At 43.7% G+C, this 5,961-nt stretch overlaps 1 pseudogene; it reads left to right on the forward strand.

Moving 5' to 3' along the window:
* The first annotated feature begins 897 nt into the window (after positions 1-897).
* Positions 898-1,819, forward strand: LOC104657407 (annotated as a pseudogene).
* Positions 1,820-5,961: the final 4,142 nt, after the last annotated feature.

The following is a 5,961-nucleotide window of genomic DNA, read 5'->3' on the forward strand; positions in this document are numbered from 1 at the left end:
TTACAGGCTTGAGCCACAGTGCCCGGCCTATTTAATTGTTTTCTTGTGCTGGGAACAAGGTTTGTTAACAATGTTACATGGTTTTAGATCCGATCCCTTTGAGAATCCCTGCTCAGTGTGAAATTCTCAGATTTCATTATTTCACCTTGACCCTGACCCCAAGTCTACTTTGCTAATAGTTTGCAGTGATTATTTTGGAATGTTCTCATGTGACAATCTCATTTCTTACATGTCCTTGCTACTTACTGTTCCCTGTATTAGCCTTAACTCACTTTTAAGGATCTTAGGGAACTTCTGAGACCTTCTTTACAGCCATTCAAATAAATTAAATAATCTCTTTGGCCTAATTTTTTTTTTTTTTTTTTTTTTTTTTGAGATGGAGTCGTGCACTGTCACCCGGGCCGGAGTGCAGTGGCACAATCTCGGCTTACTGCAACCTCTGCCTCTGGGATTGAAGCAATTCTCCTGCCTCAGCTTCCCGAGTAGCTGAAATTACAGGCGCCCACCATAATGCCAGGCTAATTTTTTGTAGTTTTAGTAGAGATGGGGTTTCACTATGTTGTCCAGGCTGGCCTGGAACTCCTGACATCGTGATCCAGCCGCCTCGGCCTCCCAAAGTGCTGGCATTACAGGCGTGAGCCACCGAGCCCAGCCTCTTTGGGCTAAATGTTAACACACTTATGAGACATTTACATTTTTTCCTTTGTGAATTTCTTGAGTTGTGTAATTTATGATTTTTCTCAATGTTCTGTACTTCGTATTTTCCATCTAGTCTCGAATGTTTCGTAAGCATGATTTCAGGCCCTCCCTATAAGCCGCACTTGGGGATGTCCCGGGCCACGACTCTTCCTTCCACGCCGCCTGGGCCAGGAAGCGCCTCTCCAATGGGGGTGATGGATGCCCAGATTGCATGACCACTTCTGGTGCTGCTCCTGAGCGCACAGTGCGAGACGCTGAGGCCCTCAGTGAGCCGGGGCCGCAGGGCCGGCTGCCAAGGTTGGGGATATGATCAACACCTCCGTCTCCGGCCCCTCCCTGCTGGCGGTCTGTGGGGCCCTGGACACTGACCCTGCCCCCGGGGGCCGCAGCGCTAGGATGAGCAGCCCCGGGCCCGGAGGCCTCCACACCAGCACCTGGCATCATTGCCCGGTGCAGAGGAGCTTCGTGCTCTTCTCAGCAGGGGCGGTCCTAGCCCTGGTGCTTTACCCGCTGCAGATCCAGAAGAATGTCACCCTCTTCCCAGAGCGGGTGATCGCCACCATCATTTTCTCTGCTGCAGGACAGCAGCTGCTGTTGTTGATTTACTGTACCCTTGTATCGACAGTCACCTCGGAGAACCCCACAAATTTAAGAGAGTGGGCCAGTGTCATGCGCTGCATAGCAGCTTTTGTTGGCATTAACGAAGCCAGTGCCAAATTGGATTTTGTCAATAAAGTCCAGCTGTACTTGACTTTAACAGCCCTGTCTTAGGGCTTTTGGTGGACATTTGATGGTTCAAGAAGTGGCCTGGAGCTTGGGATCACCATAGCCTTTCTAGCTACTCTGATCAGTCAGTTTCCGTTTGTAATGGTGTGTATGAGTACACATCCCCAGGTTTCCTCCATGTTCGTTCTTAGTTCCCACGTATAATCTTTCTCAGGGGGTATCACAGTGGGAAGCATATGACGACAGTTAGCTATGGGTGTCCCTGAAAAGCCACATAGTGATTGAGTCTTCAAAACCACCGATTCTGAAGAGTAGGTAAGATTTGGGAAGAAAATCTGATTGTGGATTATGACAAAAATTATCTTTTTTGTTAAATAATCTATTTAGATTGAGCTGACTGCACAAACGACTCATGGAAAAAGATGTTCAACGGTGAAGTGGAGAAAATAACTACTTACCTTGAAGTCCTACCTTGACTGACTGCGCTAGTGCCTCTCTGTGCCCTGGAACATTCTGCCAAGGTTGTGTAGGTTCAGGCAGGTGGCAGTTTCCTGAGTGTTAGATTTCATTCATGATTAAAACAAGATGCCATATTTCAAAACCTTGAACTAAGACTTAATTACCAACTATGAGTTTTCTATCACTGCCCAAAGGAGATGGGTTGGTGGTGCTTAACAAAGATGAAGTATGGCATAATAGGAATAATATTTATCCAAAATATTTTTAAAAATAATTTTTTGTGGCTAGGTGCAGTGGCTCATGCCCGTAGTCCTAGCACTTTGGGAGGCCGAGGCAGGTGGATTGCCTGAGGTTAGGAGTTCGAGACCAGCCTGGCCAACATGGTGAAACCCCGTCTCTAAGAAAAATTCAAAAATTAGCCGGGCATGGTGGCGGGCACCTGTAATTCCAGCTACTTGGGAGGCTGAGGTGGGAGAATCACTTGAGCCTGGGAGGTGGAGGTTGCGGTGAGCTGAGGTTGTGCCATTGCATTCCAGCCTATGCAACAAGAGCCAAACTCTGTCTCAAAAAAAAAAAAAAAAAAGTTTGTGTTGAAGAAGGAGAAGGAGAGAGGAAGAGGAAGAGGAAGGAGAAGAAGAAGAAGAGGAGGAGGAGGAGGAAGAAGAAAAGAAGCAGCAGTGAGTATAGAAAGGTCCTGCAGTGAGTATCGAAAGTAGGGTTGCAGTGTGGCCACACTTCATGATGTCTCTCGTTCATGCTATGGTGATGTGCATACATGGTCACATGTGTACGTATCACCAGTGAGTCAACTGTGCTTTTCATTCCACCCACGGAAGTTTGTATAGACAATCTTAGTGAGCAAAAGGCAATGAAAAGTCATGGTTCTACACTGTGATATATTGGAATTTTCACCCCAGTTTATGAAGTTTATTTTCAAATCCATAATCATCTAAGAATGAATACCTATCTGCCATGTATTTCAATGTTAGTGGGCCAAAATGGTTTGTTTCTTTGTTACTCCAGAAGGGAGATGACTGTTTTTTTTCCACAGCCCTATGGAATTTGCAATCTGTGATTGCTTTGTAAAAAGGAGAGTGCATATGTCACTGCATTAAACATGTGGTGTTTCCAAATATTCCATGCTATTGGTGAGCACAATGGTGAGCACAATTTAATGGCATAGACCATACTAGACCTAATTTGCAAGTATTGGATCTTAAACTTCAAGTGCAATGTATATGAAAACCAAGCTGAGCTTTGTAGCTCTTAGTTATTTATTTTTTTAACGCATGAGATGTTCAAGAGAAGGATTCTCCATTACTTTCAGTGCTGCATGGAGGAAACTCAGCAATGGTTTCTCTGAGTTGTGAAGTTCCTTTCGTGTTATACCCTCCACTGAACCCTCCACCTTTGAAGTACTCCAGTTTTGTGGGTTTGTTAATTTTTACCTACAAATTTACCTTGTTGTATTTTGCAATTTAAATGTTTTTGGTTTGTTTTAAAATCTGAGAAAGTGGCCTGATTAAAAAACTCATTTTACATAGAAGTCACCAGTCAGTAGAACAAAAACTTAGACTAACTTGCCTATGAGTGTTGATCTATGTATTTGGTTTCATGTATGTGATGATCCTTTTTGGGGTTGTTTTTTGCTTTGTTTCGAGGGATCTTGGAGTAAATTTCAGGTTCCTGAAGCTAATTTGTTTTAGAGGAATTTTGTTTTAAAAAATAAGATTATTGGCTGGGTGTGGTGGCTCACGCCTGTAATCCCAGCACTTTGGGAGGCTGAGGCGGCTGGATCACGTGGTCAGGAGATCAAGACCATCCTGGTTAACACGGTGAAACCCCGTCTCTATTGAAAATACAAAAAATTAGCTGGGCGTGGTGGTGGGCACCTGTGGTCCCAGCTACTCAGGAGGCTGAGGCAGGAGCATGGCGTGAAGCCAGGAGGCGGAGCTTGCAGTGAGCCAAGATCCCACCACTGCGCTCCAGCCTGGATGATAGAGGGAGACTCCATCTCAAAAAAAAAAAGATCATTCTGAACTTTGGATTGGTCTTTTATGCATTTTCTGAAAATGAAAACAATTAATTAGTTACGTGAAAAAAATTTCCAATTAAGAAGTCAGGATTTTATGAAAAACCAGAAGTTAGTAGATGAAGGCAGTAAGTGAATCTTTAAAACATACTGGATCATGCACAATGTCTTTTTCTCTTAAACTGGAAATAAATCTATATCTGTTAGAAATAATGTAGACTAAGAAATGTAAATTTGGCCAGGCATGGTGGCTCACACTTGTAATCCCAGCACTTTGGAAGGCCAAGGCAGGTGGATCGCCTGACCTCAGGTTCGAGACTAGCCTGGCCAACACAGTGAAACCCCGTCTCTACTAAAAATAGAAAAATTAGCTGGGCATGGTGGCATGCTCCTGTAATCCCAGATTACAGGAGAGGCTGAGGCAGGAGAATCGCTTAAACATGGGAGGTGGAGGTTGCAGTGAGCTGAGATCGTACCACTGTACTGCAACCTGGGTTACAGAGCAAGACTCCATCTCAAAAAAAAAAAAAAAGAAAAAAGAAAAAGAAAATCCAAAACCAATTAAAGCTTTATTTTGAAGAATGACAAATCTAGATTCTATTTTTTAAAATTTGTGTTTTTGTGGCTTGTTTTGAGACAGGGTCTCACTCTGTCACCCAGGCTGGGATGCAGTGGTTTGATCTCAGCTCACTGGAACCTTTGCCTCCTAAGCTCCAGCGATCCTGCCATCTCAGCCTCCCAAATAGCTAGGAATACAGGCATGTGCCTCCATGCTCCGCTAATTTCTTGTGTGTGTGTGTGTGTGTGTGTGTGTGTGTGTGGTGTGTGGTGCGTGTTTATTTTTCTAGAGATGGGGTCTCACTGTGTCGCCCAGCCTGGTCTGGAACTCTTGGGCTCAAGCGATCTGCCCACCTGGGCTTCCCAAAGTGCTAGGCTTATAGGCATGAGCCACCACACCCAGCCCTGAAAAAATGTTTGAAACTCATGTATGTTTAAGTGTGTGATGTATCTGTTATTAAATTAAACACTAAAAGACAAAGACAAACAACACATGGTAATGCCTCAGGACTCCAAATCTCAGTGTCAACTCAGCCCGTGTTGAATGGTCCTTGAATGCCTCTGGGTATTCTTCTTTTCCCAGTGCCCAGCTACTTCAGTAAATGACCACTGGTCTTTTTGATAAAGGACTGAAAATCATTACAGAATATACTCAAGATGATGTTTCAGGGTTCTTTATTCTGGTGAACTGGCCACCTCTTCAGTTCCACAGTACCAGGTCTGAAAAGTGACTTAGGTTCAACATCAGGGCAAGAGATCCTGATTTTCTTTTGGGTGACCACTCCCAATTTTGTCAAATGCAGTTGATTAACCATTATACACCTATTGCTAAGCCCAGGGACTGACACATAGTAAGTACTCAAAAATATTTGTTGAGTGAATGAATGATGCTTGGAATTTCAGAGACATAAAAGTTTAGGGTGGTATACAAAACCTCAATCAATCAGTGATTATTGAAATGTTTATTGTTTCATTAAGTATTCTACTTGACCTACAGGGAAAACATAGAGACCTACAGGGAAACATAAAAAACATAGCCTCTGGAATCAATCAGTGTGATTTGATATCAAGTCTCGTCTTATCATTTCTAAGTCTCAGTTTCCTCATGTGTAAAGTGGGTATAATAATAACTTACAAGGCTGCTGTGTGGATCACATGAGATAATGCACATAAAGATCTCATCACGGTGCCTGATACATAGCAAGTGTTATAAGGCTAAAATTGTGTTTATTCATTTTGTTATTTTATTATTATTAGTTTTTGAGACAGTGTTCCTCCGTCACCCAGGCTGAAGTGCAGTGGTGTGATCTCAGCTCACTGAAACCTCGGCTTCCTGGGTTCAAGCAATTCTCCTACCTCAGCCTTCTGAGTAGCTGGGATCACAGGCCTGCACCCCCATGACCAGCCAATTTTTTTTTTTGAGATAGAGTTTCGCTCTTTGTTGCCCAGGCTAGAGTACAGTGGTGCAATCTCCGCTCACTGCAACC

This window comes from Rhinopithecus roxellana, chromosome 10 (genome assembly GCF_007565055.1).
Source record: "Rhinopithecus roxellana isolate Shanxi Qingling chromosome 10, ASM756505v1, whole genome shotgun sequence".
Taxonomy (NCBI): domain Eukaryota; kingdom Metazoa; phylum Chordata; class Mammalia; order Primates; family Cercopithecidae; genus Rhinopithecus; species Rhinopithecus roxellana.